Here is a 27,320-nt window from a genome sequence, read left to right on the forward strand (position 1 = left end):
AGTTTCAAATTAAAAGAGGGGAGATTTAGGCTGAATATTAGGAAGAAGCTTTTAACAATAAGGGTGGTGAGCCACTGGAACAGGATGCCCAGAGTGGTGGTGGATGTCTCATCCCTGGAGACACACAACATCAGGCTGGCCAGGGCTCTGAGCTGTGTGATCTAGCTGTAGGTGTCCCTGTTCATTGCAGGAGAGTTGGGCTATATGACTTTTAAGTCCCTTCCACAATTCAAATAATTATACAATTCTACAGTTCAAAAAGCCTCAGATTTGTCAACAATATTGTCTAATAATAAGAAAAGATAATACAGAAAAAGTGTAAAGAGCTTTTCAGTTGCATGAGTTTATTCATCTGTCTGATAGCACAGGACCCACATGCAGTTGTTCCGATATAAATGAAAGATTAGCAAGGGGGATATGGGAGCTGTTTATACAAGCACATCCACTGGGAAAATATATGTGCAACCAGAGACAAATTTAGTTTCTTCTATCTATATATGAATTTGTGTTCTGGTATTTAAGAGGCTTCAAACCATACATTGGCCATTTCTCACCTTTTCTTAACATGAGTATAACACCACTACTTATTTCAGAGACAGCAACCTCAGTTTAGAACAAACAACACCTTAGACATTGCACACAAATTGTAGGAGAAAGCAAGGTGACTTGAATGTCATACGCACCTTTCTAGAGTGGTTACTGCATGAGAAAGTTAATAACAATGCAACATATAGGCTGAACATTTTCTGACACCCTGAGAAAGAAACACTCTGAAAACGTGTACAATATTCTCACTGATGTTTGTTGCAGCTATCAATCAAGGAAGAAACTACCTCTATGCTGTTATCAATATATTGCCTGTATGGCTGCACAACAGATTATTGCTGTTTCCTTATTGCTGCTACTGCAGCTTCCATCATCACTTTCATGTGTATAATTAAAAATGCATTACACTGAAGATGAAAATTAATCATTAAATTTGAATTGCAGCTAGACAACACTTCCAAGTTTACATCACCCAGAAGTTCATTACAGGTATTTACTTCCCGTACAGCTGAAGTTCTCCTTCAATGAAGCTCTCCTCCATCTATGAACTCCTTCAGAAAAACATGGAAAGTATGCAGGGCCACTTAGAACTGCTGCACTATGAAGACATTATGAATGACAGTGTTTTTGGCAGACATGAAGCCAACTATTCTTCCCAAAGGAAGCAAAAATTGAAAGCATACATTTTGCCTGGCCTCCTCAAGTACAAGTAACAACTTCCTATGATGATTCACTAATACTTACATCATCATCACTTGCTATTTATACTGAGAGCTCTTCAGAGGAAGAATTATTTTTCACAGCATCTGCCATGGCTACCAACTCAGAACATGAAACTGCATTAATTCTTAGTCAATATTCCTCTCCTATAGAGTTTTCCCATGCTTAAGTAGGGAGAAAAAAAAGGGATAAGATAAGAGGTACATGAATTCCATCAGCAGCTCTTGAGAAACCTGTGAAAATATTTCAAATGTTTCTTCAGCACACTGGTATTTGCACGCACAGTTTCATATCAGCAGGTCAGGAACTGCCTAGTGATGAAGTAAAGCCTGGCTGAGCACTATTGTTGAGGCTAGCCAAAGACTTTTAGGAATCTGCTAGTGATGAGCGCTCTCACCTTGGAAGTTTGGTCTAATAACAAAAATGTCTTCTTCTGCTTTCCAGGGAAAACATTCCCTATGTAACTCAAGACTTGAAAACAAACCTGTCTGGTCAGTCTGTTCTTTTAACCAGGACAAAAAAGCCACGTATGTCACCACCCTAGATAACCATACAAATCAGGCTGTTTCTAGCTGAGCTCACATAGGTCTAAGTGAGTACTTCCAAAATGCCCCACATCAGTTTGATGTTTCAGCTGACAGCACAGAAACTCTAGCAGATACTTATTACTCCTCACCAGAGTATAAACACAGCATTCTCCCTGGCCTCCATTATAAGAAAAGAAGTCAGCAATGGTTGATGAAAAAATTCCTAGGAACTCAGCAGGACCTAATCTTTCACAATTCTACAAGCCTCAGAAGGGCTCTTCAAAACCGGTTACAGCTTTAGAGAAAAGTGTCCAGGGAGCAAAATGCTGCAGTTCTGTGTAGCAGAAGGACAGCCTTAGAACAGCAGTGAAGTGGAGCAGTGTGGACATACTGCATCATTAACACTAACACATATGTTTTGCTGATCAGCCAATCCCACAGAACACAGAGATCAAGTGGATCATTAATTCTTCACAGTAGAGTTAGAGGTCACCTGCATTTCAAAGTGCTACTTTAGTCTAATAAAGGAAAATGAAATAAATAGAATATTATTAGTGGTACACTCTGCATTAGATTCATCAATGTAGCATTCTCCCATCATTTTATATTGTATGTAGACAAGTCTTGCAAACATAAATACTGAGGTAGAGAGATACTGTAGATAAAATATAACTTACTAGCACTACACTAAAGGAATATATACAATATAATAATAATAATATACAATAAATGCAGCCTAATATAAACCAGCACTGGTGACAGAAATTTGCAACTGTGTAAAATGTTCTGATTCCAGAGATGTATGACATCGCTATTCTGTAAAGTAGACTGTGCCACACTCTACCATTTTATAAATTCCCATTCCTCTTATTAAAATAGCATTATACAGTTCTCCCATTACGGCAAGTTGTATAAACCAGGTTCTGATGCCCTATGGGATTCACAACAAAGACACTTACATGTTACCAAACGGAATCAGAATTGCTCTGCGCATCTTAATAAAGTGTTAGCTTGCCTAAGTACGTCCATTTTAGTGGTTAATTTGCTGAAAAGTTTGTCTACCATAAAACAAAGCAGAAAGTATGAATAAAGAAATCAGATAAAATGCAGTATTTTGCAAGCTGCTAAATAATGTGCAAAAATATGTGCAAAAACCACAGTACGAAAAGCACAATTAATAAAAGGAAACATACTATTCCCAGAGCATATAACTGACTTCTTTTTATTTAGGATAGACCTTTATATATTTATATTCCAATGCATTTTGTGCCAGAGAGCCTGAGTCTCTTAAGACAGGAAGATGTGCAATGATTCTTATCTTTGTACAAGGTCTTCTTCTGCTTTCCAGTTTCAAATGGATAAGGTTCTACAAGGTGTTCACTGCTTCACTCTCTTCTACAATTAGCCTCTTACACAAGTTGGATCTACTTTGCCTCTAATCAATGACCATCTGTTGGTTTTTAGATTACAGTTTCCTTCAAACACAGAAAGAGAGAAAGAGAATACATCATTTGGAATGAAGGGTTAGAGAGCTAAGGGAAGGTCTGTGATGGTAGCTGGTAAGTGATCCGTTTCTTTATCTCGACCTACATATTTCTCTATCTTATTTTCTCCTTTGTCCTATTGAGGAATGACAGTGAGAGCACAACTGGGTAAGTGTCTGGCAGCTAGCCAAAGTCAACCCAATGCAATGAATGAGCAATTTACAATCCTTGAAAATACGACATAAAGAAAGAAAGGAAGGTGGGAAAAACAGGGGCAGTACGGTAAACTCAGTATCAAGCAGTGTTACACGAAGAGACATGACATATCAGTCTTTTCATTAGCCTGTACAGTAGAATTTCACAAAGAAAGCATCCACTGAGCCTTTTCCAAGGGTTAATTTCTGCCAATTTTACCTATGTTGAGTATTGCCATTTAGTACTACTCATATATCCGGCAGAATCTGGCCCTGTTCTAAAGACAACTACTTCCAAGAGTTGGCCATTAAGATTTGTCGTAACAGAATGTTAAGATGCATGGTAGAACAAAATGCATTTATGACAGAAGAGACAATACGGCATATAATTAAAGTTGACCATCAATCTTTGAAATAGTTATCACAACCTACATTCAGATTAGGTATATCCAAAGACTATCCAAAAATGGAAAATCATCTTTTACAAAAATCAATGCAAATACTTTGCCATTTTTATATTTAAACTTGAGGTACTTAAGATAGTCTCCTGATCCTTTAATAAACCTTCACAAGAAACAAGTTTCAAAGAGTTGAGTCCAGTGTAATATTGGAAATGGAATTTTTAATTCACGATTGCTGAAATGCTTCCATATTCATGAAACTGTAGAAAGAAAACAATGGCATGGGACTAATTTAATCATTCTGTACAAAAAAAAACCCTGGATAACTGTTCTCTCTCCAGCCACACAGTCAAAAGCATCTACACTAATGTTCATCAAATACTCTGGAATAATGGGAACAAGCAATGAAATCACAATCTACTCACAGGCAGCTGTCAACCAGAAAGAAAGGCTAAATATCTTGTTATTGTTGGTGAACACCAGGAAAACACATCTAGATAGCAATGTGAAAGTGTACCATGGTGCAACTTATCATGGACATTAAAGGCAAAAAGATACAGTTAAGAAAAGCAATTAAGAGAAGAAAAAGAAGATATCAGAGCTCTGACTTCGACACCATATCTTGCATCGTGTTGGTATGACATTTATAGTAATGACTGAAAGTAAGTGCAGCGTGACCTTTACTCAGCAGCCAAGAGTAGAATAATAAACACCATTAAGGACAGCAGAGTTATAACTCCATTGTGTCCAGATCAAAAGTAAGATACTCATAATATAAAAGGTCATTTATTTCAAAAGAAAAAACCTGAATTCTATTTCTGTTGTTTTCCATCCTTTACTAATGTTTTGAAATTGAAACATTGTCACTGCATCATAGGAGTATGAATTTTTTCATGGATAAAGCAGAAAGACAATTCAGTCAGAAATAATTTTGTTTTATTCAGCGGACATTAATATTAATTCTTTATGGTTGATTGTATAATCAGTGCAAGAATTATAAAATATTGGGTAAATGCAAGGGAGTATTAACAATCCTCATCCAAAGACTTTTGGGCATGCACTGTCTTTACTATTAAAACCTATTTCTTTACGACATTCTTCTGCTGGTATCTTGAAGAACCTGCATATTCCAATGGTTCTGCAACCACTGAAAATTTGTATCCTTGGAAAAATCAAATACTCTACTACGTACTATGATTTCATTAGAGCTGCAACAGTTTTAAACTGGAAAAAATGGTGAATGAGCTTCTGCATTTTACTTAGGAGAATTTACAACAGCTACTCGAATTCCCTGATGGTAATTCTAAGGTAGAGTTTTGAGATGCATTAGACAAACGTACAGTCAAATTATGCTAGAGGACTTCTGATGTTAAATTAATATTACTGTAATTACAGACTATCTGCTTTCAAATTCACAGACACAAGTAGACTTAGGCCTGAATCTTCATTCATTTTCTCCAAAAACATCTGCAGTTTCCCTCAACAGTATGACTGGAGTGCCAAACACAACCTTTTAACTGCTCATCATTTATGATTTATTCTTTAACTCCTAGGACTGCCTCCAAAGGATGCCTTAGGTTAATAAGTGAACCGTGTAACTATTCTGAAGAATTCTAAAAGAAATCACAGGAGACAATTGTCACCATGGTATCAAACTGTACCTTCTCTTTCTTGAAAAGAAACATTAAGAAGATTGTACAGAAGAGGTGGGAGGGGTAGAGTTACCAACAGTAACAATGCATTATCTAACATCTTGAACTGAAACGAAGGAAATTTTTTGAGAATGAAAGACTTAAAGGGACATCTAAAAACCTATCTCCACTTGATTCACATATTGTCCACAGCATCTTAAACACATCTACTGAAAAGAAAACAGTTGAACAGCTAGTACTAGGTACTTAGGTCTGACCTGCAGTAAAAAGTTAGGAACGTGATTTGTGCAGTCATATATCTCCCCTGTCCCAAGTCTCCAGGCTTTCTTTTGGGACTTAAATGAATTTATCTTGAAGGGTGCTAGCTCTTTTACTTTTAAAGAACATACTCATTTGGCCAGGGAGTCTAACTTCTGCCTTTGATTACTTGTTGAAATGGCTTTGAATAAGTGAACTTCTAGGCCTAATGTGGAACACTTGATAACTTTATCAGAAGAAATACTACAACTGCACAGGGAACATCCAATATTGCATTATTAACAAAAGTGCTACTAAAAGCAATTCTCTTAACAGTAAGAATAAACTAGCTGTAAGATATTAAAAACTTGAAAGTGCATTTAGATTCATATACACCAATTACTATGTAATTACTATACAGAGAAAATCACCCTGTATGACAATGGTCAGTATCGTATGAAAAGAAGATATTTTAGGTTTTACTGGTGTTGTATATTACTGTGGTATGTCAGGCTGCAATCCTGTAAAGAGAGTAATGTAGGGAGGCACTACTGCAGAATTAAGTCCAAAAATGAAGTGGGAAAAAAACGCAAAATCAGACAAAAGTGGAAAATTCAGTAATATTATTTATTTAGCAAATTCAGTCTTGCAGAACAGTTCTGACGCAGATAGGCTGCAGTTCCAACGATGAAGTGTTTTTTAGTGATGAACTCATGAACTGAGAGCATTCTGGTATATGACCACAGAATCACAGAATCATACAAAGGTCACTCTGCAGGAAATACCTCCTATGAATTTCCATGGAAACTACAACAGATACAAAGAGCACAATAACACTAACTGATAGAGCAAATTCTCAGCTGCAAAAACATAGTAACCCCCATTAGCTATGAATTTTCACCAGTGATGGACAAGAACCTGTGTGCCATGCTCATAAAAATCTGCATGACCATTCAAAATGTGGTTCGTCTTTCACAGTATTGATGCTACTGCTGAAACACACCATCTACCACCACTCTGTGCTAACATCCATTGTCTGGTCACCAGAAATATTCAGCAAGGGTTGATGAATGACAATAGGTGCAATTTTTCTGAATGGAGGAATTTAGTGACACACTTTTGCTTGGTGGTAGGTAGATAGTTGGACTGCATGATCTTGGAGGTCTTTTCCAATCGTGGTGATTCTTTGATTCTATGAGTCTATGATTCATACACTCTTGGGATGAGGCATTCCTGATTTCTTTGGGTAATCTGTTTCAGCGCCTCACTGCTATCTGAGTAAAGAATTTCTTCCTAACATCTAACCTAAATCTCCCCTCTTTTAGTTTAAAGCCATTCCCCTTGTCCTATCACTATCAGACCGCATAAAAAGTCCCTCTCCCTCAAGTAACCCTCCCTAAACTTCCCTCAAGTACTACAATGCTGCAGTGAGGTCTCCTCAAAGCTACTCTTCCCCAGCCTAACCAAGCCCAGCTTCCTCAGCCTTTCCTCATAAGAGAGGTACTTCAGCCCTCTGATTATCTTGGTGGCCCTGCTCTGGACCCACTCCAGTAACTTCATGTCTTTCTTGTGCTGGAGGCCCAAGCACAGACACAGTAGTCCAGATGGGGCTCACAAGGCCTGAGTAGAGAAACAATCACATTCTTCACCCTGCTGGCCATCCGTCTTTTGATGCAACCAAAGCTACATGAGCATGTGGTTGGCTCATGCACAGCTTCTCATCCACTAAGCCCTCCAACTCCTTCTCTACAGGGATGAAGTCTTCTCCCAGTCTGTCCACATATCTGGGATTGCTCCAACACAGGAGCAACACCCTGCATTTGGGCTTTTTGAATGGCATTCAGTTCACAGGTTTTTCAGGCTTGTCCTTTCCTCCTATTGCATCAACTGAAACACTCAGCTTGGTGTCACTGGCAAACTTGCTGAGGATACACTTGATCTTATTGTCTATGTCAGCTGGTAAAGATGTTGAAGAGCACTGTCCCAAGACCGACCCCTGAGGGATACCACTTCTGACAGCCTCCACCTGGACACAGATACATTGAACACAACCCTCTGGCTACAACCATCCAACCAATAGTAATACTTGGAACTGATTTTGTTTTGTGAGTTCTCACAACTATTTCATGTGGCTTGATAAAATAAGTAGAGACTTCATAAATAGGAACACTGAAGCAAGACACTGCAAAGTATTTAGAATAATGGAGAGAGGAACATCTCTCAGAATGAGGAAATAAAGAGTTCGCTCCTGAAAGCATTTATAATAGAAATTGATTTCTTCACCATGAAATTTCTGCTGAAGGAGTAAATAATTGTGGGGAAAACAGATTTCAAAAAGGAAAAAAATCAGACCTTCAAAATTTCTGATTTTTATTTTCAGTTATGATTAGGACAGAAGTCCAAACCAGTTCTGAGTGACTAGAGATGATAATCTCAGTTCAGTCATAATTAATTTTTAATGTTCCACTGGTCAGCAACAGGTGACAGGTACCAATTTATCTCAATCCTGCCCTTTAGGACAAGGTGAGGTTGATCTTTGAGATACCTGTCTATGGAGGGAGCTTAAATGAGCAGGTCAGACTAGATGCCTAGCTTTTTAACTGCTAAAAGTGGAGAAAACTGTCTCCTGTTAAGAATGTTTCAACAGTTCTGTTAGTGAAAATCACCTTCTATTTTTTATTCTTTATGCTTTAAAAAGACAAATAGTGTTGCTTTGATGATCTGTTAAAGGTGACTTAAAGACGTCATGCATGGTATAATCATTGTCTTTTAGGTTTTTCCCTCCTCATTAACATATTTTTAATCAAACTAGTTCACAGATATTTAAGATGGATGTAAAATAGCCAAAATCAAGCTAGATGTTCTTAAATGGCAATTTCTCACCTTGGCAACTCAATCTTTCTAAAACTCTAATGTATTTAATTTTGTGGTCAGACATATATATGGCACAAGACTATATGATAAGACTTTCCCTGCTTCAGTGCTCTGGAAGCGTGGCTGATGAAGATCTTTGCATTTACAATTTCCACAAATGGTTGATTTTAAGCATGGTTCTGTTGTTTTAATAATAATTGAAAATAAACTTTATTAGTGCTAAAAGGATAATTTTGAAATTTCCTTCAGTTCTCACTAGCTTCAGTGGTATAATATTTTTTGTCTGAATGTCAGTGCAGCTTAATAGCAGTCTTCTTATTTCAATGGATCTTTAAATCATGGAAAGATGGTAAAGCTCCCACATTTGCCAAGTGGCATTTCAAGTGAACTGAATGACATTTCAAAGCAAAGTATTGTATCTCCGACAGAGGAGCCATTTGCTTTTAGTGCAGTGAATTGCAGTGTTTTCCTTTGAGCTTACAGCAAATGAAACCTCTATTATTGAACTCCTATTGGACTTTTTACTTCAGCAGATAAGTTGTCATATGACTTCAAGATCTGACATTAGTCCTCAGCCAGTCGAAATACAGTTCTGCAAGAACCAAAGATCTCCCTCTAACAACTCTCAGGTTAAAAATTAGCTTCCAGATCAGATCACCCAGACAACTGCACAGAAGAGTAATGGAACTGGCTGGCATACTGAAGTTTCATCAAAAAGTTTTATTAACAGTCTATTAAATTACTCTACAACAGAACTATCTAACTGCTTGGGACACAGTGAGCAAGCATCTGGAATGTGTCCTGTATAAAAATATTCATGAGGAAAGAATGTGTCTCCAATCCAAACAATTCTACAGACAAAATTTATTGCCAGTACCCGGAAAAAGCACAGATTCAGTAAATGGTGCTTAAATTTTAGTAAGGTCTCAGGGATTTGATGTCTCCAACATTCCTCAGTATTCTTCTCTTGCTTGTTGAAGCAGGTACATAGTATTTCTTCAGAACTCCTGACTACACACTGCTGGCACAGCACCCAAGACATCAGAAAAACCTGTAATGGGACATGGAATAAGACTGCTGTCTTAATATAAAAGAACAGCTATTTGGTGGACCCAAGAGAAAGAGTCTTCCTGATCAGCACCACATGCCTAGTTTGCAAGATGGCAAACATTCATTGTGTCCCAAATTCAAACTTTCACTTCAGGTAGAGCATTTCTCTCCAAACATCCTATTTTTATGTTATATGGAATTTCAAGAAATTTTGCAACTCCTGTGGCTGAAGCATCTATTCCTGTAAGCTCATCAATGCTGGTCAAGGTTTCTAGGTGTATAAACAAGATTCTGTATTATAAGATTATCCCTGCTTCATTCCAACCCTTGATATATTTTCCCTTTTTCTAGATACAATCACTTTGTCTTCTAGGCATTTATTGTGAATCCAAGGCAACTACACCAATTTTCTAAAATAGCCAAGAACCTCTCATCAATTCAACTGTGTCTGCCAGTTATATGACATTATTTGCACAAGCTAGGAAGCTTAACTCTCTATCAGAAAGCCTTAAAAAACAACAAAAAAGCTTTATGAGCCAGATCCAGCCTGTCATAACAATTTTAATCTAACAGTTAGTTACGTCCTACCCACTTATCTTTGGTCCTTCAGACACAGTCTGTGAGTAAGATAAAGGTTAGATATTGTGGGTGTGTTACTTTCTAACATCTTCTTTCAAATGGTGACTGTTCTTCCAAAACTTAAGTGACAAAAACATACTAGCTGCACAAGCTTTTTCACATCACATGACTTGGATGATGAGTGAGAAAACCATGATAGAATATTGGTGAAAATGATTAGGGACTATTTGTAGCTCCAGTCTAGGTTCCCTTAGGGACCAGACCCACAGGGACATGTCACGTTTGATCACTTCACAGACACACTCAACAGATAAATGACAGAGGAAGTCTTGAGGAATGCAGTCCTAAGATGAAATAAAGCATTTTCCAGTGGCATCGTTGAACAACATTGATTAACCAGAGTTAAATGCTGGACTTCATCATGTCTGGTTCAAGAGCGATGAAGAATAGCAGTTCTGTGGCTTTTTCTGCTCCACGAGCCTTTGAAATGAATCAATTGTTCAGCTGCCTACCAGTTCTTATGAGACTGCAGGATGCTTTAAATACACAAATTTCAGTATTATTTTCACTTCAACTACAACCTTGATTAGTCTAATTTAGTCATCTTTCATAATGGTCCCTCCCGAGATGACTTAAATGTTATTATAAAATCAATGAAAAAACGATTTTTTTTTTAAAGAAAGCCTAAATTAAAAAAAATCTTTTTTTCATTTCCATTTTAGAAAATGAATATTGAATCACTATGATTTTGGCCAGACCATGCTGTACTGTTTTTCACCTCTTCTTTCTTTTAAAAGTGACCTTAGCCTGTTCACAAATACTACTAAAAGTTATTTTTTCCAGAACTGGCAATAAATTTTATCTACATAGTTACATGGATTGTCACGATATTCTTTCCTCATGAATACTTTTTAAATACAATGCACTCGAGATATGTTTTCCACTTGCTTCTGTCACCTTAACATTATGCATTCCTGTACCTTTAGCATTTTTATTTGCCTCTATATTTGTTTTCCTTTTTCTACTGATGAAGATTCTGTATTGAGATTCAGCGTCTGGAGAGCCAAATAATCTTGCTTTGCAAGTTGTCCCATTCTTACAGTACACTCAAAAAGCACGCATCATCAACTACAGGGAATACAGAGTTTCAAAACGACCTGCTCAATACGCAGCACCTCTTACAGGATTCATCAGTGCATTGTTAGACATCGTAGCACCAGTAGTACTGGCTCGGTTCCTTTTCCCTTACTATTCAACTGCCAACTAAATTGGTTTTTGTTGTTGTTCCTTCTTTTTTTTTTTTCCTGCTTGTTTGAGGTATACTCTAGTTGATGAGTTTATTTCTCCACAAATCTTTGCTTGTGCTGTCTTTATGATGTCTTAACTGCTTTGATCATGCTCTTACTTTGCCAGCAGATTTGGCCTGCTTATGCTTTTCTTGTAACATTCTATTTTGTTGCTTGTCCAGCTTGTCTTTCTTTGTTTATGACTTCTGATAACTTCCTCTAAATTATTTGGCATCACTTTCTCAAATACATACAAGCTATGTATTCCCATTCTTTTCCCATACAAGCTGTAGTGAGATTTATTCATCATTCCAAAGTAACGGTCTGAAATGCACTCTCAGCTTTACCTAGTACATCTCCTTTCCAAGATATCTTTGCACTTATAAAGGGTAGAAGAGACAGGAAAGCCTAATTATCTATCTTGACTTAATCTCACTCTTTCCCATAATGTAACACAAGGCCAGGCAGCCTCACTTCCATTCCCAGAAAGGTGATGAACAGCTCATTCTGGATGTCATCTCCAAGCAAGTGGAAGAGAAGAATGTTATCAGGAGCAGTCAACGTGGTTTCACCAAGAGGAAATCATGTTTGACCAATTCGGTAGCCTTTTATGATGTCATCACCAGCTGGGTAGATGAGGGGAGAGCAGTGGATGTTATCTATCTTGACTTCAGCAAGGCTTTTGACACTGCCTTCCATAACATCCACATAGATAAGCTTAGGAAGTGTGGGACAGCTGAGCGGACAGTGATGTGAACTGAGAACTGATTAGCAGAGCTCAGAGGGTTGTGATCAGTGGCACAGACTCTAGTAGGAGGCCTGTAACTAGCAGTGTTCCCCAGGGGTCAGTACTGGGCCAGGTCTTGTTTAACATCTTCATCAATGACCTGGATGAAGGAACAGAAAGCACCCTCAGCAAGTTTACTGATGATAAGAAGGTGAGAGGAGTGGCTGACACACCAAAAGGCTGTGCTGCCATTCAGCAAGACCTGAACAGGGTGGACAGTGGAGTGGGGTAGAAAATTATGAGGTTCAACAAGAGTAAGTGTAGAGTCCTACAGCTGGTGAGGAAATAACCACATCAGTACAGGGTAGGGGCTAACCTGCTGGACAGGAGCTCTGCAGAAAAGGACCTGGGTATCCTGGTGGACAACAGGTTGGTCACGAGCCAGCAGTGTGCCCTTGAGGCCAAGAAGGTCAAAGGTATCCTAGGGTGCACTGAAAAAAGCACTGCCAGCAGGTTGATGGAAGTAATCTTCCCTATCTACTCTGCCCAGGTGAGGCCACATCTGGAATACTGTGTCCAACTCCAGGCTCTCCAGTTCAAGAAAGACAGGGAGATTTTAGAGAGAGTCCAGTGGAGGGCCACGTAGATGATGAGGGGCTTGGAGCATCTCCTTTATGAGGAAAGGCTGAGAGACCTGGGGCTGTTCAGCCCAGAGAAGACAATACTGAGAGGCATATCTAAGCTAGATGTTGTTGGGCTTTTTTCAGTGATGTGCAGCAAGAGAACAAGAGGCAATGGGAACAAACTAGAACACAGGAAGTTCTATCTGAACCTGAGGAAAAATTTCTTTACTTTGAAGGTGACAGAGCACTGGAACAAGCTACCCAGAGAGGCTGTGGAGTCTCCTCCTCCGGAGATACTGAAAACCTGCCTGGATGCTTTCCTGTGCAACCTATTCTAGGGAACCTGCTTTAGCAGGGGGACTGGACTAGATGTTCTTCAGAGGTCCTTTCCAACACTTATGATACTGCAATTCTGTGATAACATATCATAACATAACATGCCAACAGTTTCTGCTCACAACCACACTGTATTTCTACAGGAGATAACATCCCAACATGGTTGTCTGAATCTTTGATTAAAAAGAATGTTTATTATGTTTTTTCATCTGATTATTTAGTGAACATCATATGACTTCATAAACATATATATGTGAGAGGGAGGCAAGCAGACATTACTCTTAGCTTACATAACTTAGTTATGAATTTACTTTTATTTTTTGATTCATCCCTCATATTCATACAATCAATTAATCAGGTTCCTGAATTTTATCTGGAATGTGGTTTCATGGATTCTTTTTCTCTGCCTCTTTTTCTGCTTTGGTTAGTGTTTGCAACAGCACAACACATCTTACAGTTCAGTGTGCATAGAACTTCACTATGCCAATCACCCTAAATAACAGTTTCTGGTGGCTCACTGAGGAAATTGCAGTGTTGCTTATCCTGAAGCTATGCTATTGATATGCTTTTCTTTTTATGTTCTAAATTTCATCTTGCAAAGATTGTTCTGTTTCCACTCTGATTCACATCACAGCAAATCAAGAAATGTCAAAATCTCACAAAAGAAAAGAAGCAGAGGGCTTTGACCGGATCTACTAAGTCACTGACATAGACACATTGCTCATGTCTGGACTAAGCAGAAGTGTGTCAGAATACATGTTGTAGTCTTGATCTCTCTGTTTTCTGCAGAAGAGAGTTGTTAGTCATGTTCTCTTCCCATTGCCACTGGGAAATCAATAGTTGGAAAGGCTGTTTTCTGAAAAGATGTTACAAATTAGAGTGGGGGGTAGAGGGTGGGGGGTGGGGAGGAGGGCAGGAAGGAAACAGCTAGAGCATTTCTGTCAACCTCAGAATGTGTGAAGACTCTTCTACTGTTGTTTTTTTTTAATGTATTTCTCAGCATTCCAATGAGGGCATTGGCAACTCTGAGCTAGTTGTGCATGGTGCCATCAACCAAGTGGAGCTCTTTGGGGAATATGATATTGAGTAGTCTGAAGGAAGAATGACAGCAAAGGGTATTTGAGGAGCTATCAAATACTTGAACAGAGAGTAGAGAGTTATATACAAATATGCACAAGTTTGTATTCAGTCTAAGGATTTGATTCTTCTTCACCTCAGTGTTAAGTGAAAGTGTTAAGAAACCACTAAGGAGCTAACAGTGTATTAACAGAGTAAGATGAAAAACCAAGCAGGAGGTATTTTCTAGTTCATAGATCCTGATAATCAAATCCACAGTATTACAGCATGACAAGTCCATTCAATTCAGCAGATCAGCGTGAATGAAACAGAGAACCAAATCCAGTAGTAAGCAGGCAGTCGCCCTAAAAACCTTTGAGACTGAACTACATTATCATTGAGGACAGTGAAAATCAAGCAGAATTGAATAGATTTCAGACCAGAACTTGGCCATAAGAGGTAGATACATTAAAGTAAGAGATAGTGAGTCATTCTTGTATCCTGAATACCATTCCCATGCACACAGCACAAGAACCAGAGCTACTCCTGCTAAAAAGGACACGGTAGCTACAGGTACTGAAATATATCAACACATTCTCTCAATCTGATGTGTTCATCAGTATTAACAAGAAGAGAAAACAGTTTCTTTCTTTCAGAACTGACCAAAAACTTTTCATTTAAATTAATACAAAGCAGATGAAAAGCCTATTTTCTTCTCAAAAATCAGAGTGAGTTTACCCACTGACATTCTTCAAAAGTGAAGCTATTTCATGTCATTTGCATTACACATTTGCATAGTACAGTTCTTGTATACTGGGCCAAAGATGATGGAGGAAGATCCCTTGAAATAAACTTGCCACAGAATCCAAGACTATGCACCCAGGCCAAACCTATGAGCACTCTGTTGCTGCTGTTTTTGTTAGAAAACTGGTAGGCTAAGAAATACCGCCTAAAAGAATGCTCCCACTGTGCCTGAAAAGAAGTTCAAGGAGTAAACCTAACAAAATGCTATTGCTGCTTGAGACTTTGTTAAAAAGTAGATTGCCCTAGAGAACACTCAGTTTTTCAAGTCTGTAATAACTAGTCAATATTATGCAGAGCTTATCTTCAAGACTGTCTTAAAAGAATTTGTTTGGAGAAGTGGGTCCAGCAATCCAAAATATTCAGTATTATCTACTTAGATTGGGAAATAATAATTTAGGAACTTATTCGTGGTTACTGATGCCTCTGTATTGCCTATTCTTGTAAATGACTGTTAAAACCAAAAGTCCAACAGAGACATGTGGCAACCGACATTCCAAAGCTCAGGCTTAGGCTATTTGCCATTTGCAGGGGAAATTCATCTTATAAACAATCCTACGAATTGTATTTTTATTGCAGGGCTTGACATGTAATAATATCATTCACCCTCAGGATAATGTAGCTCTGCAAGAGAAAAAAGAAGGCCACTTATGATCTACAGTGCTGGACAATAACATTAGTTGTGTTTCTGCACCTAGCTGATGTATGCTCCATCATGAACGTACCTACTTATGAAGAGTGAGACCATGATGCGACCTGGATTTGTTCATAAGGTATTCTTGGGATGACCACAATGGTGAGCAAACTAAGAGTGGTACACAACTACCATGCCCAGGTAGCAGAGGTGTTATCTGGCTCACTTGAGAACAGACTGGAAAGCAAGAAGCAGTGCCAGGGTGGGAAGAATACGGCATAGCATGCTGTCTTCAGAGATGAATTCCTGTAAATAGCATTTTGGAAGAGAAAGTCCTGGGCTGATTTTATTTCTTTTCTTTTCAGCAGTATCTGTAATTTGAAGCAAGCCTCTTTATTATTTATTCATTTTATCACACAGCTAACACTTCTGATTCAGTACATGTTGGCCAAGGATCTTCCATAACATATTTTACAACTTCCACTTGAAGTCTCCCCCACTCAAACAACAGTTTGTCTTCAGACCTAGGGAGGAAGTATTATCTAATATAATACACAGGGAGAAATTGGTTCCAATCTTTTTTTTTTCAGGCAACCCTCCTGTGATGTCTGTACAACCCACAGATTGAAAGCAGGCTCTGCATTCAGGCTGTTCTCTCTTAAGTACCACATGTAGGTGAAATTATTACAACTTAATCGATTTATCATGACAGCTAAGGGACTAGAAAAAAAAAAAATATTCTCTGGCCCTGCTGTCTGAAAATATATGTAATAACAGAATCTGAGAGCACTGGGGGATGATTTGTTTTATTCAGAAGCAATGCCCAAGGTAGTCTCAGCTAATATACTCAGACTCCCACTATTAGAATGATACATTTGTGCATGCAAAGTAAATTTCTAAAAAGAATTTCGCCTGATACTTTTCACAAAATCAACTTAATCTAATTTCACAAGTATGTACAATTTTGAAAGACTGATCCTCAGAGATTACATTTCACTATAAATAATTGTTCTGAACTTTTTCTGCCTTCTATGACCTTGGCAATGAATACAATGACAGTGAGAATTCTTCCATGACAGTTTTATATTTCAGTGTCCATAAGGCAGATTTTTGTAGTTAATCATATGAAAAGCAATGGCTCACACAGCCTGCAAATCCAAATTATCTGGCAAAAGTCAGAATGAACATCCAGAAAATTCTCTATTGGCCAATAACCAAAATTATTTCATCTAGGGCAAGAAAGGGTGAGCGCAAATGTAGATCATTATTTTCACTAGTTTTGGTATTTTTTCCTCTAATTTGGTAATTAAGATCTCTGCTATTCTCACAACAAAAAGAGTGACTGACCCTTGATAGCAACACCTGAAGACAACTGCTGCTTCAAGGCAAGGCAGTATTCTTAATGTCTGTGAGAAGAGTCTCAGCTGGATCAAGATTCAAGTATTCACTCTTTCACATATTAACATGTTTTGCTTACAATCAGAGTTTATGAATTAATGATTACAAAGAAACTAATTCTGATTTTGACTGGTTTACCTAACAGATCAAGTTTCTATTAGCAGAATAAATGATACTCTAACTGAAATATGACAATAAATTAATAAATTCAGAAAGGATGCATCATTGTTACTGGATCAGTACAAGCAATTGACTTTACCTTGCATTTATATTTACAAATTCTGAAAATAAAGTAACAAGGGACATTATAGCATCAAATGTCTTATAATTTAGTAGGAAAGCCCATCCTTATTTCCCAGGTATTTGCAAGGTTAATCTTAAGCAACACCAGGATACACGTATTGCCTTTGCTCTTATGGGAGTTTTCTCATCAGTTTTGTGGGAGATGATCGCTAAATGAAAAATACCCAGCTGGATGTTGGGAACTTGAACTTCGTGCTTGTTTAAAACAGCAGTTTTTGACATCTCATCTGCTCTGCCTAGGGTCATAGAGGTTATGAATATAACTTATGAATATAACTTATTAATATATAAAACGTTGACAAAGATCTGGAAATTTTAAGCATAATATTTGTGATGTGCAGAGCTCTTATGACCTTGTTGTATACATTAATCTTTCACTGATAAAAAATCCCACTCCACCTTATTGAAGTCAACTGGAATTACACTGCTATAAACTGTTACAGAATTTCAGTCTGTGAATGTATCTAATTATCCTGCCTTATCCTATCTTTAGGATACTGTCTGGTTGGAGCAGTAGTTAAGAGGCACTAAGGGTGGATTCCAAAGCCCTCAAGTAAGAAGTTACATGGATACTTATGTAGCTTCAGGCCCAATAACAGTTTTTGTTCAAGCATTTACACTGCATTACTAATGACGTGTTTTAACTCTGCAGAGAGAAGCAGCTCCCTTGGACTAAGCCAATTCCTTGTTGTGTCTGTAAAATCATCCTGACAGTGAAAGGACTACAGATACAGGTCTGTTGTGGAGTCAAGCAGACAGACTTATGCATCAAAGGAGGAAGGCAGTGAACATGGGTACACCCAGTCACCTTGGCCATGGTGGGAAGGGCACCTGGAAGTGCTGCAGAAACGTACCTTAACAGCTGAGGAAAGAGGTACCATTATGGACTGAGGAAAGGGAAACAATCACCATCAGAGGAAAGGTATGCCATTAGGACCCAAACTTGGGCTCCTCGATGACTCTGGAGAACTGACTTGTGGCTCAGCTGGGCCATGACTGACAACAAACAGAAGACAAATCAGCTCCCTCCCTGTGCAAATCTCACTCTTGTGTCTGACTGCAGCAGGACAGTGGGAATATTTGTTTTCCTTAGTTTTCTGCAGCACGGCAACCTGTGCTCTATCTTGCACAATATTGTTAGTTGAGGTCATTGCAGAACAGTGGCAGGCGATTGCCTAACTTGTGTATTTCACTGCTCTTTCCCATGTTCACCTAGTAGTTAATTGCCTGGCACTTGAGAGAGAAACACATAGGTTGCAGAAGGAAAGGGTTTGCAGCAGGTACAGTGAGTGTGCAGACCTGGTTAACAGTAGGGAAAAGCAGGTATTTCTTCTCTCTCCATGTGAAAAACTAATGGGAAGAATATGAATCCAAAGCCTTTCTTGTTAGATAGGTGACCAGTGCAATGGAGATGCTAGAAAAGAGTGTTTGCTGAATGCTGTAGATGGGTGCAAATTTTTTACCCACAAAAGCAATACTTTTCAGTGGTAAGAGGTCTTTAATTTTACTTCTAATATATTAAAAAAAATCTTTATAGAAGAAAAAGTATGTGAGACGTAAGTCCAGTTTATCTAAAAAACTGCTTCAGAGAACGAATCAACAACAGTCTTAGCTCAGAAAAAATACTAAAGAAACAAACTAGACAGGAAGGATCACAATCTAGTATCCTTTTTATGGAAAGTGACACAAAAGGAAGATTGAAAGATGCCTGGGGATGAGGATTTTATGAATATTGAAATAAGATTAATATAATATCCCAGTGCTGTTGATGAAAAAAAAAACCAACATATAAGAAGTGGTTCACACAGTGTGAGAATGTACAGATTTACTATGAAGAAGAGACTATCTGCAGCACAAGCTTAAGGCATTAACACTTTTATTCTGCAAATTGCATACACTAAGTTGCTTTGCTTGTAGTTACATGGTGAGGTTAGGTCTGTGACTGTAGCAAAGTCATGGAGGCAGCCATAATGTGGCCATGGCAACATGAGTAAGCTGTATCTTCAACCTGCAGGAATGTGGGTGAGGTGTTATGGACACAGAGCAAAGAGAGACTTAAAAGATGAAAATTAATGCAGATGATGACCAACTGTGTTCCCAAAAGGAAACAATGGCATAACAGAAGGCCAAAAAAAAAGTTCAAAGTATTTATCAAACAACGATGAAGAAAATCAAAATATCACAAAAAATGAGCCATTGAAAGTGAAAAGAAAATGTAAGAGACACAGCTACTGTAGAGTGATAGCTCTGCAAAGCTCTCAGGTCTCCAAAGAAAGCTAGGGCCATATTATCAAAGATAATGCTCAAATTAATTGCTAGTTTAAAGTGCTCTGTCATAGAATCATAGAATCACAAGGTTGGAAACGACCTGCAAGATCATCTAGTCCAACTGTTGGCTCATTTTCAGCCGAGCACCAACCAACACCCCCAGGTCCCTTTCCTCTTCACAGTCACCCAGCCACTCATCCCCAAGCCTGTAGCGCTGCATGGGGTTGTTGTGGCCAAAGTGCAGGACCCGGCACTTGGCCTTGTTGAACCTCATTCCATTCACCTCAGTCCAGCAATTCAGTTTATTTAGATCTCTCTGAAGGGCCTCTCTACCCTCAGGCAGATTGACACCACCTCCCAACCTAGTGTCACCTGCAAACTTACTGAGGGTACACTCAATTCCCTCATCTAGGTCATCAATAAAGATATTAAACAAATGGAGCGCCCGGCAGCAGCCACTATCAGCTACTTATGGAAGGCTCAAAGAAAAAGAAGAGGATAAGCATTTTTAGAGACATCTTTCCCTTATGACAGTCCCCTGCCTTCTGACTTTCAGCCATTTAGGATATAAATATAATACATATATATATACTATATATTATCTATATATAAAATAATATATGTAATATAAAATCTATAATAAATGCTGCATTCAGAACACAGTTCTAAACACATTCTCTGCCTCATGGATTTGATCCTTTTTGAATTCAGTGCCACATTTACACTGTTTGTGCTCTTTGGAGTCAGGTGATTTCAACAGTCTACCTTTGCAAATGAGGCTGATGTACAATATAATCTCAAGCAGTTAGAAGTCATCAGGAGCTGACTTCCATTACAGATCAATATACTATAACTACAGTATAATGATGTGAACTTGTCATGGCATTTCTCTGTGATTGGTGATTATGATAACTAGCAATTCATTCTTCTCATTAGGGTTGCACAAAAATTCATAATCAAAATTAAAGTCCAGTTTTTGTCAGGAATTCTTTTTTCCACACACAATAAATGAAGATAATCCTGTCCAGGAAAATCATTACATGCATTAGATGGTTTGAATAGGGCATGCTTTCCAGAATATCACAACAATGGTTCTGCATCATCAGTGGCAGATTCCATCCATGTATCAAAATATATTCAGATTTGTAACAGAAAGCTTCATAAAGTTCAATGAACTACTGATAAAGATGGGATGCATAAACTAGAGAAGTACTTCAGAATCTTCTGCAAGGAGCAAATGGTAGAGAAGGCTGCCTTCAGCTAATAAAGAGGGCAATGAAGAATCACAGAATCACAGAATCATTAAGGTTGGAAAAGACCTCTAAACCCAACTATCCACCTATCACCAATATTTACCACTAAATCATGTTCCTTAGTACCACATCTACTCTTTTCTTGAACACCTCCATGGACAATAACTCCATCCCCGCCCTGGGCAGTCCATTCCAGTGCCTCACCACTTTTCAGAGAAGTTTTTGCTAATATCCAACCTGAATCTCCCCTGGTGCACCATGAAGCCATTCCCTCTCAGCTTCTCTTCTCCAGACTGAACAAACCCAGTTCCCTCATCCACTCTTCGTAACACCTGTGCTCCAGATCCCTCACCAGCTTCGCAGCCTTTCTCTGGACATACTCCAAGGCTTACACAGTAGGCAAACTGCTTTTCTCATGAAGTCTCAGCAAAAGTTCCCTTGTTCATCCACACTGGTCTCACTTCTCTCCAGCCTATCTTATGGCACTCAGAGACAGCCTATTCATGTGCCTTTAAGACTTTCTTCTTGAGGATCATCTACCCTTCTTCCATCCTTTTGCCCTTCAGGACAGGCTCCCAAGGGACTCTCCCTAACAGTTTTCCGAATAGTTCAAAATCCACCCTCTGGAAGTCCAAGGTAGCAGTTTTGCTGCCCCCCTCCTGACCCTTCCTCTATAGCAAATGTCTGTAAGTTAGCTGCTCAAGCAGAATAAATATCTTACCACAATACTAAAAGTAACAACAAGAAGAAGCAAATCTGTAGATGATGAGATGTAACTGAGGACAAAGTCTTACTACTACATATATACTCACGACTGTAGTATATACCAAATGTCTAACTCTGAAATTATAGCTGTTAATAAGCAGATTTTATTTTTCTTCTGGCTTCTAGAGCAGTTCCATTTTTAACTTGGCTGTTGCTTTGAGAAAGGCTTTCTGGATGGTACCATCTGTCTGTCACCCGTTACTCTCAGTCATATGCAGTTGTGAGAATATGTCCTAGAACAGCAGAATATTGTATTACATTTAGTTTCTGAGCTCTTTTTTTTTCAGAAGAATATAATGTCTTGTAATCTATTCCTGCTTTCCTGGTAGTTTAACAGTTTTGAAAAACTGTATCATGTAAAACTGTGCTTGTAATTCTTTAACTTTAAAAAAGTCTTTTTGTCCACTTTTTATCTCGCTATTAACAGCAGTGTGATACATTTTATGTAAATGACTATGGCTTGAGTTTTGGATCCCATGAATGATACAGTCTCAGAATATACTGAGTAATAGAATACATAAATCTCCTTAGTATGCCAACTGTCTATTTCTATCTTTATCCATGAATGAGCATCAGTAGTTCATAAAATCTGAGTAGTTCATTCTCCATTTGCAGAAGCAAATGTGCATCATAATACAAAGACAGCAATTTTATGAAGATTGTATGCTTTTACCTGTATATTGCTTTTTGTCTAGATGAAGCCCAGTTAGTACAAACTTCTTAGCACTGCAATCTGTAAAAAGTCCTATAGCTAGGTTTGCTAGTCTGGTGTCTGTGCAATGCACAACATCTCATTAAATTTAATGGCATGGCTACATAAGCACTCCAGACTCATTGCATGATTTTATAATATCTGTTTAAAACAACTATTGCCCATAGAATTTCACAAAAGGACTTCGCGAAAAATGCACAGGAGAGTTTAGCAGAGTGGACAACTTTGTGCTTTCCAACAGAAATATGTAGGCTTGGACCTCTATTTCAGTATACCTGAATTTTACTGAGACTTGAATTTGGATCTACAGTTGGATACTCAGGCTGATCAACAAAAGAGAGCTTTTCCCTACAAAACTGTTGCACCTACAGGAGCACTGAATCAATGATTTCATTTAGTGATAGTAGTGCAAATTCCTTTGTGTGCATGTCTGAAATCATCAAACACTGCAAGGAACTGACTTAATGAATTTAAGACATATTAAAATCTCATCAAGGATGTACACAAGGGATTTTATTATTTTATAACTACATTTTAAAACATATATTTAGATAAACAAATGCAACTTCATGTACACATGAGCAAATTTATACTGAAGTCATTCTTTAAGTCTTTTGGCCTATTTTCAAGAGCTGCTATTTCATACTTAAATTTACTGAAATTCTGATAAAATTCTTTTTGCTTCATGCAGTTGTTTGCTTCAGACACAATGAGAGAAGGAGCACAACTAAGATTTGTATCAGCCGTCATGCTTTCAGTTTCTTGTAAGTTTTAATAATTAATGCAAATTAGCAGATGACCCCAATTCTTTTTAAACTACTGTAGTAAAAAATATGATTTTTTTAGTCCCCCAGTATGGCACCAAATGTTTCTGCTTCTGGTCCCAGTGCTTCCTTCTTTCTGACTTACACTTTCTGATTTATTTCTATTCTTCTACAAGTTGAAAGCAATTGTTACTGTAGAAAGAAATACAAATAAGTAATTTCCATTTCAGGCTTAAGCATGCAGGCAAAGGACTTGAGTTCACTCTGATTCCACATATATCCCATGGTTCAGAAATTGGACTGATTCAGATTTCACTGGGGTCTTGCTTACACAGGAGGACTCCCCAGTATATCACTTCTTGTAAGTATACCACTTCCTCAGGTCTTAATGTCTAAAAAAACACACTCGTTCCAAAGTCAGAGTATCACCCAGGAACAAGAATTTAAGGGGTGTTCAGTTATAGTCACACATAACTGTTGGCAATGTTTCAGTAGTACTTTCTAATGTACCAGTTGCAATCACCATATTAACGCAGTACACAGCAAATATTTCCCAAAACTTGATGGATGTAGAACCTGGGAAAATCCAAGGAAAGCAGGGAAAAAGTCAATGCTTTCATCATTGTGCTATGACCCTGAAATAACAAAGTGATCTTAAACAAAAATCCTACAATATGTAACTCCTAGAATATCTTAGAGAATGGCTCTCAAAGAACACAGTGCCAAGAAATTCAAAGCTAATAGTCATTGTCAGTATGTTCCAAGTGTAAGATTTCACTTTTATCCTAAATCTGACTTGTTTCTCTCTGGGCATATGAGCAGAACACACAACTCTCTGACCTCTACAGACAACCAGTGAAACATGGAAATGTGGGATTTTCAGTGTATATGAATAGTGCAGCCTCTCCCAAGTAGTAATTCAGTTTCTCTGAAAGACCTTTGGAGATACTAATACCTTGGGTTCTCAAGGGATCTTAATTTCCCATTCCCAGAAATTCTCTCATTCTATCATACAGTCACACATCTGTCTATAAAGTTCAATGTTTAAAACATCACTGTCTCCTTACCCTCACTACTCTTGTTTCAAAGATTATTCCAAGCCCATGTCCAAGAAATTCATTAAAACCTTTTTTCTCATTTACAATTCACAATAAGGCCTCACAATTGCCTCATAATCCTTTGATTCTGTTATTCTTCATCTTCTTCTCTCTCTATAGTATCTATTTAAATCTCCTTTAATTTTAATTTCATTTTCCTTTCTTTGCAGCCATTCCATTTTTATTTTCTCTTCATGAACGCATGTGAAGACCTGCATGCAACACTACGAAGAAGGTCTTAGTGCTCTGTACAATGCAACATTCGCATACCCATCATGTTTGCTTCTTAGAGAACAGGATTTAAGAACTTCTCCTTTAATACACTGCAGTCTCATGCCAGCCAGTACTTTACCAGCCTAATCAGTTCTTGTCGTCACCCACATCATTTGTACTTCAGCAATAATTTGAAATCACCCCAAAACAAGTGCTGCTCTCATGTGTGAAAATTCAGTCTATTGCATTGTCCCTGTCTAAAAGGCCAAATATCTCATGCAAAAAGGTTTTAGTCTGACACTACATTTGATAAAACTCAGATTATCTCATTTTTCATTTTTCTTCAGGTCTTTTTCCTTCCAATATTTTCCAATACACAATACAGTGTTGTATTCAAACCAAAAGAGTTCTCAGAGTTATCTAAGTGATTTTTCTTCTCCTGTTTGTTAGAATGCAAAAAGAAAGGGAGATAGAAAATATCTTGACATTAGTATATTTATTCTGCTGATAAGGCATGGATTTGTAGTTGGCTGAAAAGAGACATCTTTTATCAAATTTCTGGCTTCTTTCATAGTAATAATACACTGCAATCAAGGTTTCCAAGGTTGCCAAATCTTCAGCTTTTGCAAGAGCTGCCTGCCTATGTGCCATGTTCATAACAAATATAAAAGACCTTACAGAGAATCTCATTTCAGTGAAGTCTCATTTTTCAACAAAACACTTCATCAAAAATATTAATCAGACCTTGCCACAGATTTCCTTTATGATATAGTCTTTTCCATCATCTCTATAGTACTTAAGCTTTCTTTCAGACAAGTTTAACTGGCTGAATTTATGTTCTGTTTGGCTTCTCATATTGTGACCGTAACCTTGCTCTCTAAGTTGTTCCTTAATCATTTAAGTTTTGGGTAAACACAGATTAGTGTCACTGGTATATTATGTAAGTGCATTTATGGGGTAGTATGTCACTACAAGACACAGAAGTCTTACATAAGAGTCTTTCTTCATATAAATTCTCTTAATTTCAATAATATTCACAGAGATTGATGAAAAATGTGAAGGTTTTATTAATATGATTTTTTAACATGTTTTCAAACAATTTTGCAATATACTAAAGCTCACAGAGGATTAATGGTAAATGTGGAAAAACAGTTAAAGACTTCTTACTTCTCTATTTCAATGAATACTTGTTACTGTATTTATCAGGCTATTTAAGATGTTTATCATGTTGTAAGTAGATCCATTTACAAACACACATTTTAAGCATACCAGGAAGTACTGTATCACAAAATATTGCACTAATGATTCCCTGTTCCACAAAAGGCTACAAGTGTTACAATTAATTCCTACTTCAAATACAAGAGTGATGTTGCTTTGAAGATTTCCAGTGATACATCCCTTACAATTCTTGCTTAGTTGATTTTTCTTATCCCAAGACATTGACATTTAATTTCTAGCTGTGACTTTCAGCATCAGATCATTTTATATTTTGCTTATTAGGTATAAAAGCTACCTTCTGCTGTATGTTCTTCACAGACAGTAATCAAATCACTCCTATATCTCTACATCAGTGGGCTCTTTGCATCAATGTTTCTTTAACCATTTTGTGTCTGTCCCAAAGCAGTTGTTTAAGAACTTTCTCAAGAGCATATTTTGAATGGCCAATATGTTGGTAGACAACATTCTTCCAGTGATCACGTCAGTGCCAGCTCCACTGGTAACATAACCTTACATTACTTCTTGTTTCATTTCAGCTACTGCATCATAGTGCAGATATTTGTACAGTTCATTATTCCACACAACACTTAATTTTTTTCAGACTCATTACTTCTCATGCTATTGCCCCACCTTCCATAAGGATGGACTATATCCTTTGTAAGATGCCTGGTTTTTGTGCTTATAGCTGGTGTATCAAATAATTCATGTCACTGTCCCGATGTTCTGTCTTTACTGTAATTCAGCACTCCCTAACAGTTTAAGAAATGCGCAGATTTTATCAGTAACTACTTGAGGATAATTTGTCATTATAGTAAATAATCTTAAAGCAGTTTATAGCCTATCATATGCGTGTCCAACCTTTTGGCCTGCCTGGGCTGCACTGAGCAAACAGGAATTGTCTTGGGCCATGTATTAAATATATTACATAGTTAATTATATAAGAGACAAAACATTTTTCATGTATTTTTGATTAAAACAAAAATCAGAGTAACAAAAACATAAAAGTAGTGGGTAAAGTGCAGTATCCCTGCATTTGGGATACTAATGTATCAATGTCTGGTTCAATACAAGTAGCTAAAGTTCTCAGTGGTTCTCAAGATGGTTGTCAGAGATCTCTAATGAAATGTTACTCTTTCTGTGCTTCACCTTTGACAATAATTGCTCACAAATATATGTACTGCCAAAAAGTGATTACAAGAGTAAGGCATGACTGTGAAGCAAGGGATATTCTTCTCTGTTAACACAGGTCTTACAAAAGTCTAGTAAAGAGACATGAGCAATTTTTAATTTGAGTTGCATGTCCAATTGCAACTGAATACATTCCATTTGAAAATTCACAGGTAATTTATTTAAGCTGACTGAAAACTATATTTTTAGAAATCTTAAAACTTACTCTCAAATTCCTTTATCGAAATAGGAAACATGGCAGTGTATTTTTTGCTGTTCACAGGACCGTGTTTAGCCAAAGCACCAAAACGTATGAAATTATTTGTCATAACTTGAGCTTGCTGTAATGTAGGTTTCATTCCAAATGCTGTTATGGTTTGAAACATAGCACAGATAAGTTCATTTTCACCATGAAGGCACATATTTAACTCATTC

The 27,320-nt window shown here is 37.6% G+C and overlaps 1 long non-coding RNA gene across 3 annotated transcripts in view; it reads right to left on the bottom strand.

Annotated features, from left to right (window-relative positions):
- LOC116226422 (uncharacterized) overlaps positions 1–27,320 on the bottom strand; it is a 135,905-nt gene that overhangs the window by 40,555 nt on the left and 68,030 nt on the right. The window contains exon 3 of one of the 3 annotated variants that reach the window (XR_004166313.2): positions 21,773–21,947. The exons of the other annotated variants lie outside the window; for them this stretch is intronic. This is a non-coding gene — a long non-coding RNA (uncharacterized LOC116226422). Of the gene's footprint in view, positions 1–21,772; positions 21,948–27,320 lie in introns of those variants that run through there. 3 annotated transcript variants of the gene reach the window in all.

The sequence above is a fragment of the Phasianus colchicus genome, chromosome 3, assembly GCF_987193195.1.
Source record: "Phasianus colchicus chromosome 3, bPhaCol1.hap1.1, whole genome shotgun sequence".
Taxonomy (NCBI): Eukaryota; Metazoa; Chordata; class Aves; order Galliformes; family Phasianidae; genus Phasianus; species Phasianus colchicus.